We start from the raw sequence: 14102 nt of genomic DNA, 5'->3' as shown, positions 1-14102 counted from the left end.
GGAACATGCGTGGTACATGCACACACACACACTTTACAGACTAAATTATATAAGGTAGGACTTCAAGGAAGAGTAGCAAAAGGCATATGCGATATATATATCATGCAGATACTATCATGTACTGATATTGTATGTTAAATGCTGCGCTGTATAATTTCCTGAATGAACCACATTTCATTTCCATTGGGAAATGGGAGGAGTGAGCAATGATCTCACATGTGCAGATATGCACATAGAGATGGCACCATTTCTACAGTTGCAAATGTAGTGCATGCCTGTAAAAATCAGGTAACCATGTGCTTCACATGGTATGATCTAAACTGCTTAGATTCAAGTCAGAAATATTTCATATGACTGAATCAACCTGATTACATTGAGATTTTTAAGCCAGATCAAGTGGAAATTTCATTTGCATGCATTCAACTCTGAATTACATACATTAAAGGTAAAATATTTAAACTTCTACAAATAAAACGTATGATCAAGCATTTAAGTTAAAGGGAAATTGTCGTTTTAAGAGTTCCCATCACTTGTTTCAAGTACATTTAATGCTGAGCAGTTGTTTTTTAGATTTTAGATTCTGTGCTTTGGCTTTCGGGGGCTAGCCGTGGCGAATTTGAAGTAATTTAATAGTTAGACTACTGTAGGTTGGTAAACGTATATTATATGATTTAATAACAGTTTTGAACTATAATATTAAATCTTACCGTAATGATTGCAATATCGTCTCCGTGTCAAATACAACTAGCAGTTTTTACCTCAGATTTAACAGTGCATGTACCAATCCACATAACGTCTAAATCTCATCCCGGATGTGTTTAATCCTTCATTTACTACAATCCCGATGACTTCACAGGTGATTTAGTTTAGAAAAGTAATAAAAACCTGTTTATAGAACATTTTTGTTTCGCCTCACGTAAGAAACGTACAAGTTCCACTCGCTGACAAAACAGGCTACTCGTTCATAATGTACTGTAACATCTCAAACAAGCGTCTATATTCTTCATACACACCCTTGAGGTATTCCAACATCGTTATGTGATACAAAACGTGACTAAAGTTGAAAACTGTGGTAGTTTAGCGATACAAAACAGTTTCAAATCAGTCCCTCCGCAGAGCGGACGGCAACGCACGGGGTGTGTCGCGCGCGCGTCCCGCCACTAAAGATGAGAAACTGCGAGATGGAGCTCGGATAAAACACATTTAATGCGTTTGACGGTAAGAGGGTTGATTTTACGTGTAAACTCGGGCGGAAACAACTTTTTGGCGTTTCAAACATAAATCAAAAGTGAAACGCGTTGACAGGCTTGTTTCGGAAACGGGAGCTGCGTTCATCCGGGTCGCTGAAGTAGTTGAGATGGACTCACCGAGCGCTTGACTTGGGTCCGTGTGGAAGCGGCATCGCCTCCCGCAGCGAGGATGCGGTTCCTCGGTGTTTGTTTTTATCTTTATCTCTCCCTGCCGGAGAGTTTCTTAATGCACACTCCGTCGGTTTGTCAGGGGAGGACGGTGCCCTACTTCTGCAGGAGATGCTGAATTACCGGAGGAGGGTGCGTGTGCATGTGCGAAGTATCCAAAAGTGAGAATACGGACTTGTAGTGCGCGTCCTGTCTACTTTACTGGATCAGATTTGCCCTGTGTGTTCAAGGGCAGAAAGCTTCATGGCAAATCTCCCTCCCCTCTCTCTCCCTCTCCCTCCCTCTCTCTCTAATCCATTTAACCATCACTCTCAATCACTATCTGCGGGTTTGAGTCAGGCTGGCCCGCCTGTTCTACTGTCTTCTTGGAGGGGCTGAAACTGAACCGTCCCACTCTTGAGGTCTTGAGGCACCAGGGAATCCGCATTTTTACGCACTCCAGACCTCCCTGCTCGGGGAAGCCTCTGACGGCTCGCTTTCTTCCTCTTTTATTGAATGGATTCGCTCAGTTTCCTCGGACTTTCATTCAGAAATGCTGATAAAGCAACTCTCAGTGCAATATTTGCTGTTCAGTGCTCAGGGTTGGTAGGTTAGACAACAATAACTTTTTGTTTATATCTCCAAAGAATTATAAGCTCTTGGTGCCTAATGTTTTGCAAAGAAGCACTGAAGAAATTTTGTTTTTGTGTTATAGTTCCTCAAAAAGTACACTAAGGTAACATGGCAGAATGTCATTGCCTTAGATATAAAAATATCGAACTAAATGGTTTTTATTATTATTATTATTATTTTTTAAAGTTACCACATGCACAATTTTTTGATTTTGAAATGATAAAATTGTAACCCTTAAGTCTTAAGTACCACGGGTATATTTGTAGCAATAGCCAACAATACATTGATTTTTCCTTTAAGGCCTAAATCATTAGGATGTTAAGTAAAGATCATTTTCCATGAAGATACTTTGTGAATTTTCTACCATAAATATATCAAAACTAAATTTTTGGTTAGTTATATGCATTGCTAAGAACTTTATTTGGACAATTTTAATGGTGATTTTCTCAATATTTTTTATATTTTCTTTTTTGTGCACCCTCAGACTCCAGATTTTCAAATAGTTGCATCTCAGCCAGATATGGTCCTATCTTACCAAACCATACATCAATGGAAATGAATTCAATAAGGTCAAATTTCAGATGATGTATAAATTTCAATTTCACAAAATTTACTCTAATGACTGGTTTTGTCCAGGATCACATATAGAATGTTTCACATTAAGAAAAATGTACTGACATTTTTTGTTTCTTTGTAAGTTAAAGGAGTAGTTCACTTCCAGAACAAACATTTACAGATAATTTTACTCACAGATGTTCATGTCTTTCTTTCTTCAGTCTTAAAGAAAATGTTTTTTGAGGAAAACATTTCAGGTTTTTTTTCTGTATAGTGGACTTCTGCAGTGCTTGTGAGTTTGAACTTCCTAAATGCAGCTTCTGGAGCCTCTAATCCCAGCCATGGAAGAAGGGTCTTATCTAGTGAAACGATTGTTTATTTTCTAAAAAAACAAAAAATGTACCATGGATACGCTTTTTAACCACAAATGCTGGTCTAACTCTACTATGCACATGCGTAGTCTGTGCACACCGTTTAAATACATTTAAGGTATGTTTAAAACTCCAATTTCATTTTCTCCTTCAACTTCAAAATCGTCGTACATCACGGTTTTACGTTTTTGTTAAAGGGCTTTTGACCTTCTTTGCACGTTCACTTTGTAAACACTGGGTCGGTACTTCTGCAGCGATGTAGGGCAATTTGGAAGTTGGAGGAGAGCTAGACAAGACAAGCATTTGTGATTAAAAAGTATATAAATTGTCAATTTTTTAAAGACACTTCTCCCTCTGCTGGGATCATTTATAGCCTTTTGAATCTGCATTTAAACTGCATTTTGGAAGTTTAAACTCATGGGCACCATAGAAGTCCACTATATGAAGTAAATTTCTCAAAAAAACATAATTTCTTTACGACTGTAGAAAGAAAGACATGAACATCTTGGATGACAAGGAGGTAAGTAAATTATCTGTACATTTTTGTTCTGGAAGTGAACTAATCCTTTAATGTCATGTACTACACCTGTGGTTCATCTCCCTATGTGAACTGACCAAAAACCACCAAAACAACAGTTTGCAAGACACTAAGCAAAAATAATCAAGAAATTGAAGTTAGTGGGAATAAAACATCCTGCAGCATTTGAGACACGCATTTACAAACACTTTGACATTTTATTTATGCAATGAATATGTGCCCCAATGTGGCTTAAGTGTCCAAAAAGATTTTTTCGAGCCACTGTGTGTTCTAATATGCAAATGCAGTATGACAGCATTTCCATTAGGGCCAACAGGTCAACTGATTTACATCAGTTCTCTAGTATACTAGCGTTAATGCAAAGACTTAAATTAATGGTTAAAGGAGAACGGGACGGTTCATTTTTAACCCCTCACAGAAGACACAACAGCCGGGCCAGCCAGAGTCAAACCAACAGACAGTGATAAATTGTAATACATATTTTTAAAAAGTTTATTGCAAAAAAAATAAAATAAAATTTAATCATAATTCCCATTATTTTCAGTGTTGATTCTCATTATAGCTTAAAAAAATACTGAAATGCAAAGGTTTTATTATTGTTATTATTATTAATAATAATAAATTAGTTTTTATTAAATTGAGATAAATATATAAATTATTATAATAATAAAATATTATTATTATTTGTTTATTTGCATTAAGTAATTAAGTGTATCAAGGACGTAATATCATAATGATCCTAAAATAAACTTTTTTAATGCAAACTATATTTTATATTCTCACTTTTGATTTTTTTGGGGGGTTGAAGTTTAACCAGGACATTTTCTTAGATTTCTTAGGTTTTGTGAGATTCACCCTTGCATTTCTCAGAGCAGAATTGTTTATGAAAATAGAATTCTCATACTTTTTATGTGAATTTATAAAGTATGAGTGATGTTAAAGAGAGCAGAACTGAGAAAGAGAGAGAGTTGGCGTGATTCTGTGCTCTGGACGGTCTGCGTTGACAGGAGTGCGGATCGGATCGATAGTTTGTCCTTGCTGTGTCTCAACGGAAAGATTTCCGCATCTCTCTCTCTCTCTTTCTCTCTTTTGCTCTCGCTCTCTCAGAGCTGACTTGACTTTCCCCTCTTGACATAAACCCAGCCTCTCTGTTACCTCTAAAAAAGCCATTTATAAAAATGCTACTGTACATTAAAACCCATTAATGCTCTAAAGGCAAAAGTGATATGATTTATAAATGATTCCTAATCCCTATCTGAATGTTTGACCCGAAACGCAAAAATAGGATTATCCATCTTCAATTAAATGGGAAAAAGGAAACTCCCTTATCCCATCTCTGTAATGACGTCACAGTCTGCCGAACTTTGCTCAGGTTGACCGTCTGTTTGGCACGTCTGCTGGATGAATCAGAGGAAGTGCGTAATCCACTGGCACCTGTCACAATGTTGACATATCATGTCTTAATAAGCCATAGATTAGGGATTGTAATCAGTGAAGTCAGGCAAGGGCTTATGAAACTTGCTAACCCGTGACGTACTTATAGGTCATGTACTGCTTGTGACCTAAAAACAAGAAACCGAGTCAATGATAATGAGCAGCACAGCCTTTTGCACACTGATGGTTGAATTGGGTGGATGTGTAACATCTAATAGTGCAGTGTTTATTAAAAAAAAAATTGTGAAAGCACAGCTTTGACATTCTGCATCCCCTTTTGTGCTCCGCAGGAGGATAAACGCCATGTGCTTCTGGAACGACATCAGGGTGAGTAAATGATGACAGGTTTTTTGGATGAACTGTGTCTTTAAAAGTTTGGAGCAGTCAAAAAGAGAACCAAAAGAAGAAAATCCTCCCCTGCATTGGCGTCTGTGTGTGTCGAGCGTAGGAAGCATCAGAAGTCATTTACACATGCACCGTTCAGCCAGACGCCGCCTGACTCAGGCCGTACGGTTGGCGTCATTCACACGCCCACAACGCACTCATCCACTCGACCAAAAAAAAAAAAAAAACACACGGTAAGCTAATTCATATATTCATGAGTTTAGTAGGAAATGGCACTTTAGTCATGCCGTTGGGTTAATTCTGGTCCAAAAACATTCACAGATTTTTCCATGAATAAACATTCTCATCATGTATGAGAGGCCTGTTTTTAGACTGACCCAGAGTGGCGTCAGTATATTTAAAGTCCAGCTAGAAAAGAAGTTTGTGGACAAACAAAGACAAGACAAAAAGTTGTCTTGAAGTTGAGACAACAGCCTTGGAAGTGTCCTTATTTGATGTACTGAATTCCAGGCGTATTCAGCTTGAGTGCCTGAATACAGTTTAAAGAGATTCTTGCAGTCTTGAAGGTTATAGAAGCAACGCTGCACATACAGTAGATAGAAGGTGGAAGTGTTTGTTAAGTGGTTGCTAAGGATGTATGCAGGATTGTGACGAAAAGAGAGAGTGATAAATATGTGGATGGATTGATTAATGGATGGATGGATGAAAAAGACAGATGGATGGATGGATGCATTGATAGAATGGTAGATGGGTGTATAGATAGATATAGAAGAGATGAATGGACGGACGGATGAAGGATAAATAGATGGATAGATGGATACATAGAACAATTAATAGATAGATAGAACAGTAAATGGGTGTATAGATAGATGGGTGATGGATGATGGATAGATAGAATGGTAGATGGATGTATAGATAGATGGATAGATATAGAAGAGATAAATGGACGGATGGATGGAGTGATAGAATGATGGATGGATGATAGATAGATGAATTGATGATAGATGGAACAATAAATGAATGGATCAACATTTTGTATAGATAGATAGATAGATAGATAGATAGATGGATTGATGAGAGATATAATGGTAAATGGGTGTATAGACAGATAGAACAGTAAATGGGTGGATAGAACGATGGTTGATGGATAGATAAAACAGTAGATGGGTGGATAGATAGATAGATAGATATAGATTGATTGATAGATAGATAGATAGATAGATAGATAGATAGATAGATAGATTGATTGATTGATTGATTGATTGATTGATTGATTGATTGATTGATTGATTGATTGATTGATTGATAGATAGAATGGTAAATGGGTGTATAGATAGTTGATGGATTGATAGATGGATTGATAGATAGATAGAATGGTAAATGGGTGTATAGATAGATGGATGGATAGATAGATAGATAGATAGATAGATTGATAGATTGATAGATTGATAGAATGGTAAATGGGTGTATAGATAGTTGATGGATTGATAGATAGATTGATGATAGATAGATAGAATGGTAAATGGGTGTATAGATAGATAGATAGATAGATAGATAGATAGATAGATAGATAGATAGATAGATAGATAGATAGATAGATAGATAGATAGAATGGTAAATGGATGGATGGATGGATGGATTGATAGATAGAATGATAGATGGATTGATAGATAGAATGGTAAATGGGTGTATAGATAGTTGATGGATTGATAGATGGATTGATGATAGATAGAATGGTAAATGGGTGCATAGATAGATAGATAGATAGATAGATAGATAGATAGATAGATAGATAGATAGATAGATAGATAGATAGATAGATAGATAGATAGATAGATAGATAGATAGATAGATGCAGAGCGTGAAAGCTGATGATTAATGTGGAAAGTTTGGCTGTGTGTGTGTGGCCTGCTTGGCAGACCTTCATAAAGGTATACCCTTCACAAACACACCCCACTGTGGCCTGACTCTGTTCATCTCTCTCACACACACACCGTAGAAGATTGACAAAAAGCAGGAGATCAGACTCCAATGCAGCAGGACTAAAATGCTGGATAAAAATCAGTATTTTATGCAGGTAAGAGTCTTGGGCTTTCGTGCATGACCTGCAATGTCTTGCCTGAACTTCTGGGACTCCCAACTCAAACATTGTGTAATACACACAGACACACACGCTCTTTTGTTCAGGACTGTAGATGTAGATTCGCAGATGAAGTGTTGACTCAGGATTGACACAGCATTATACAAACATTTCGGCATTGACATTCTGGCCTCATACTGCAGCATGTTGAGTGCGTTTGTACAAGAAAACAAGAGAGAGATTTTACATTTTCTAAAGAAAATGCGACTGGTGCATCCTAGATACAATGCTGGGATGTTGTGGGTGGTTGCCAGTGCGTTACGTTACGGTGGCTAAGTTGCTCTGAGTGCTTGTCATCACGTTGGTATGCAGTTTCTGGACTGTTCTGATTGGTTTAAGGGTGTAGCAAAAACAGTTATACTTAGAGTTAATAGCATATCTACAACATTAACCTTAAATTTGAAAAATAGTAGTATGCTTGCCCATTTATTTGCCTATATTAGGGCTGCACAATTAATCAAAATAAAACCAAAATGACAATATAACAGTGTTTCAGAGCGAAGCATGCAACAGTTCTTTTAGTTCCCAAGACAACACTTCTCATTTTCATTTAGTTCAACTTGATGTACTGAAATATCTGAAATAAAATTAATACAATTATATAGACTATATATTTAAAAACAACAAAAATTAATTGAAAATGTAGTAGAAATTAGAAAATGTCAAAATATGAACATTTTAAAAACATTTTAGCATTTTATATTGCAGTTACAATTTTTATTAGAAAAATTTGAGTTAGATTTTGTTTTTCTAAATCATGCTGCCCTAGTGTAATTATTTTATTTTGGCCAAACCTTGTTGTTGCTCAACCGTTTGAAACTAAAACATCAACACAAAATTAATAAGGAGTCTTATTTCTGTTTAAAACTTTAATAGTGCTATTAAAGTCAGTGTTGTTACATCAGCACATTTTAGCACAGTTTAGTCCACAAGGACGACAGCATCAAACCAAGCAGCTGACCTCCTCTCTTTTGGTTCACAATAACTGTGTTTTCAGATTCTCATGTCAATATTTATGAGGCGTGATGGAGCTTTGCTAATATCCTTACTGAGCGTTTTGTCTCGTTTTAATGGGATGTCAGGATTTGCTGCTGACCCGTGTGAACTTAAGAGACTTCTAAGGGTCAATACTGAAATATGAGCTGTTTTGTCCATGATTTGACATCTTTATTAAGGTTGTTATAATGGAGGCTGAAGAACGGATGTTCTTGTGAGCTGATGCAAGCTATCTAAAAGTTTATAAATAACTATGTAGACATAAAAAAAAAAGTATTGGTATCTCAATTATAATAAAATGTGTATTTGTTTATGGGGAACCATAAGAGATTTTAAAGGAATAATAACTTACATTTTGGTCTGTTTACACACAAAATTATTATAGATGATATAGGTGTATAGGTGTATAGATAGAATAATGGATGGATAGATGGATGATGGATAGATAGAAGAATAGAAGGATGGTTAGATAGAAGGTTAGATAGGTGTATACAATAATGGATGGGTGGATGGATGGATAGATAGAAGGATAGATAGAAGGATAGATGGTGGATAGATAGATAGATAGATAGATAGATAGATAGATAGATAGATAGATAGATAGATAGATAGATAGATAGATAGATAGATAGATAGATAGATAGATAGATAGATAGATAGAAGGATAGATAGAAGGATAGATGGTGGATAGATAGATAGATAGATAGATAGATAGATAGATAGATAGATAGATAGATAGATAGATAGATAGATAGATAGATAGATAGATAGATAGATAGATAGATAGATAGATAGATAGATAGAAGGATAGATGGTGGATAGATAGATAGATAGATAGATAGATAGATAGATAGATAGATAGATAGATAGATAGATAGATAGATAGATAGATAGATAGATAGATAGATAGATAGATAGATAGATAGATAGATAGATAGATAGATATAATGATAGATAGATAGATAGATAGATAGATAGATAGATGGATAGATGGATAGATGGATAGATAGATAGATGGATAGAAGGATAGATAGAAGGATAGATGGTGTATAGATAGATAGATAGATAGATATAATGATAGATGATAGATAGATAGATAGATAGATAGATAGATAGATAGATAGATAGATAGATAGATAGATAGATAGATAGATAGATAGATAGATAGATAGATAGATAGATAGATAGATAGATAGATAGATAGATTGAAAGGAATGATAATTTACATTTTGGTCTGTTTACACACAAACCTATTGTATAGATGCATTAGACTTAAAGATGCTGTCACACTTATGTCATAGAGCACATCAGAGAGAGCCAGGGTAAGCGTTGGCATCACCATGGTTACCATGCTAAACAGACTTATAATTATGGGATGTAGAGCCCCGGGGGCTGCAAAGTAAAACTAATTTATTCACCACAGATACATTGTTCTTCTAAAACAGACAGAGGGCAAAAGAGAGAGAGAGGAAGGCAAAAGGTTTGGGGAAATGCCTAGAGAATAAGAAAGAGGCAGAGAAGAACCGCTGTAACATATGAACTAGATTTTTGTGTATTAGATTAGAAATTTAGATGATTTTATAAAAATGTAAGTCATGTTTAGGGCAAGACACCAAAGGTAAACAGGGTGAAATTTTTAGCTAATAGATGCCACCATACTACACCGTACAAGTTTCCTGAAATTTTAAGTTTGAATATGCAAATGAGGCATTATTTAATTCATTATGCATATTGGATAAAGCCAGCTTCTTATTTTGTTGATATATTAGAAGTAACAGTTTTTACAGAAGAGATTTTGGATATCTCGTTCTATCACAGCAATTATAAGAAAATATTGTCAACAGCCAGAAAAAAGCCAGAAAAATCATATTCGCCATGTTTTTTTTTTTTTTTTTTTTTTGGAATTAAATGTTATATAAATCATTGTGTATGATATATGAACAAACCCCCAAAACTCTGTATGTAAGTGATGCTAAAGTGGAGGAAAGAAAAACTTTAAATATATGTGTTGTAATTTTAAAATCTACAGAGACAAATATATAAAGTGTAATATAAATATAGATATAAAGTATAAAAATTAACACTTAAATGTGTATTTAAATTGTAATACATGTCTTTGTTTAGAGACTCTGCAAGGTTCAAGTCAACTGTAAGATTGCATCTGTAATTTCAGATTTATTTATTTTATTTTATTTTATATTCACATTTGTAGGAATAACATATTATATAAATCAGTGTGTATGTTATACGAACAAACCCCTCTACAAAAAGCATCAGAATATAAAATTTGGTGTATGTAAGTGCTGCTAAAGTGGAGGAAAAACTTTAAATATATGTATTGTAATGTAAGTCTACAGACACAAATAGTGTAATATAAATATAGATATAAAATCTAAAAAAAAAAAACACTCTTAAATGTGTATATAAATTATAAAACATCTCTTTGTTCATGGACTGTGCAAGGTCCAAGTCACCTGTAATTGCTAAAATTTCCAAGATTACATCTGTAATTTGAGATTTAGTTTATTATTTTATTTTATATTTATGTTTTAGGAATACAATGTTATATAAATCAGTGTGTATGATATATATGAGCAAACCCTTTTAGCGAAACCTTCAGAATATAGACAGGAATAAAAATGTAAAATTTGGTGTATGTAAGTGCTGCTAAAGTGGAGGAAAAAAACTTCTAAACTAAAAGATATTTATTGTAATTTAAGTTTACAAACACAAGATAAAGACAAGATAGATAAAGTGTAGTAAAGTATAGATATCAAATCTAAAAATAAACACTTAAATGTGTATTTTAATTGTAATACATGTCTTTGTTCATGTACTGTGCAAGGTCCAAATAATTTCCAAGATTGCATTTGTAATTTGAGATTTATTTAGTGTTTAGGAATAAAATGTTATATAAATCTGTGTGTATGATATATGAAACAAACCCTTCTATAAAAACCTTGAGAATATAGATGGGAATAAAACTGTAAAATTTGGTGCATGTAAGTGCTGCTGAAGTGGAGAAAAAACTTTTCAAGATTTGTATTGTAATGTAAATCTACAGGCGGAAATAGATAAAGTGTAATAAAATAAACACTTAATAAACACTTTTCCACCAGTCTGAAAAAAAAAACATGTTATGGAAGCAAAACAGCCCAAAATCTCTTATATGTTATATGTCTTACCTATATATAATCACTGCTATGAAGTTCCTCAGGTGTTCTTAATAGTTGTTTGCATGTTCCTCTACAGTTGCTTGGGTGTTTGGGGTTTTATTAGATAGGAATTAAATTGTAAAATTTGGTGCATGTAAGTGCTGCTGAAGTGGAAAAACAATGGTTTTGCATGTAATGTCTTGCCCTAACTACATATACAGTACGCATAGCTCTGAAGTTCCTCAGGTGATCTTAATGATTGTTTGCATGTTTCTCTACAGTTGCTCGTGTTTTGGTTGTTTGCCTTTTGACCCAAGTTAGAGTTAATTAACAATGACATATTTAGATGTTTGTTCATTTTTCTGCTTGTTCATTACAGACGACTTGGACCTTGGACAGTCCATGAGCAGTAAATGACCCAATTTTCTCTCTCTCTCTCTCTCTTTAACCATCCAGTTCTTCCACTCGGCTGAATTTGGCTGAGGTAATCGCCATGACGACCTTGCATTTCACCAATCGATGTGAACATTTAGAGGTGCCTTTCAGAAACTCCAGTGTTTGTGAGAGTGTGTTGTGTTTAATTATGTGCATGTGTTTGCATTGTTTAGAGGGTCTTTGTATTTGTTTAGTTTATGTGTCTCTAGGGTTGTGTTTGCGCGTGTGCTGGTTTTTGCTTACTCAGAGAGATATAAATGGATCAGTGCCTGTCCTCCTATGATTGATCGGTTGCGTTTTCCCCAGACCCTGACCATTTCACGCTGTCTTTAACCACAGATCTCCAACACACACGTTTCCTCAGAAACATCTTTAATCCAGATTTGTGTTATTAACTCATTTGACAGTATAAACACTTGTTCCTCAGGAATCCTGCTGTAACATACACTGATTATCTGCTACTGAAACGCCACTGTCTGGATTTTCTGACTGTAACCTTTTTTTTGGACATTTTTCTAATTATTATAAAGGGGCAATTGTCACAGCATTGATTTCGTGACTGGTTACTTTTATTTGTTACCCTGGTCATTTTGAAATCATCATTTATGGTGGAATAAGCTGTTCCCATTTTTAAATGTTATTATTTAATTAGACACTATGACATCAGCTGTGGGTGGGGCTTAAACTCATGAACTGTGGGGTGTCGCTCGTTAGGGTCTAACTGAGGCTGTTACCATAGTAACCATTTTCAAGACATGCACATTATGTAATCTTATCTATTTTATGTTGTTTGGTCACCAGTGATAAGTCAAGTAATTGGTTTATGTTTTTTTTTTTTTCAACAGAGTGAGATGAAACAGTTTTTGCTCTGTTTCACACCACTAATGACAGACAGCAAACATATCTCTCATTAACGTGACCGGCATCACTGTAGGTTTACTCTTCATGACAGATCTTTTTCTATAATGAGGAAATGTTTCAAATGTTTAGTTGGATGACATTTGTTGCTTGTTTTTAGAGTAAAGTTGCAGTGCTGAAACACCTCCATGTTTCAGTAATTAAAAGTTCAATACAGCATGATTTTTTGCTGGTCCTTCATTAGGCCACCAATCACATATAGATTGATGGATAGACTGATGGTTGGATAGATAGATGATAGATGAATGGATAGACAGATGAATGAATAGAACAATATTGGGATGGATGGTGAATAAATAGATAGACTGATAAAACGACGGATTGTCGATGGATGGATAGAATGATAGAGGGATGGATGGTGGATGAATAGATAGACTGATAGAATGATGGATGGATGGATGGATGGATGGATGGATTGATAGATAGGTGATGAATTAATGGATAGACTGAATAGAACAATTGATGGTGGAAAAAACAATACAGGGATGGATTGTGGATGGACAGAACGATAGGGATGGATAGTGGATGAATAGACTGATAAAACAATGGATAGATAGATAGATAGATAGATAGATAGATAGATAGATAGATAGATAGATAGATAGATAGATAGATAGATAGATAGATAGATAGATAGATAGATAGATAGATAGATAGAATGATGGATGGATTGATAGATAGATAGACGATGGATGGATGGATAGATTGTGGATGATTGGATAGAATGATAGAGGGATAGATGGTGGATGAATAGACTGATGGATGGATAGATTAAATGATGGATGGATGGATGGATGGATGGATGGATAGATAGGTAGACGATGGATGAATGGATAGACAGATAAATGAATAGAACGATGGATGAATGTATAGATGGACGGATGGATAGAATGATAGAGATATGGATGATGGATGAATAGATAGACTGATGGGTGGGTGGATGGATGGATAGATGGGTAAATGGGTAGAACGATGCAGGGATGGATCGTGGATGAATAGATAGACTGATGGATGGATGAATACAATGATGATAGATAGATGATGGATGAATGGATAAAATGATGAATTAATAGAATGATGAATGATGGTGATAAAATGATAGAAGGATGGATGGTGGATGAATAGATAGACTAATGGATGCATGAATGGATAGAATGATGGATGATAGATAGAATGAGGGATGAA

The 14102-nt window shown here is 35.0% G+C and overlaps 1 protein-coding gene across 1 annotated transcript in view; it reads right to left on the bottom strand.

Annotated features, from left to right (window-relative positions):
* Positions 1-1655, bottom strand: part of ntng2b (netrin g2b) — an 83811-nt gene extending 82156 nt beyond the window's left edge. The window contains exon 1 of the mRNA XM_073824396.1: positions 1368-1655. The gene's annotated coding sequence lies outside the window, so the exon portion shown is untranslated. The remainder of the gene's footprint in view (positions 1-1367) is intronic.
* Between the last annotated feature and the right edge of the window lie 12447 nt (positions 1656-14102).

The sequence above is a fragment of the Garra rufa genome, chromosome 19 (genome assembly GCF_049309525.1).
Source record: "Garra rufa chromosome 19, GarRuf1.0, whole genome shotgun sequence".
Classification (NCBI taxonomy): domain Eukaryota; kingdom Metazoa; phylum Chordata; class Actinopteri; order Cypriniformes; family Cyprinidae; genus Garra; species Garra rufa.
Note: the sequence above shows the minus strand (reverse complement) of the source record. Positions and strands in the feature narration are given on the sequence as shown.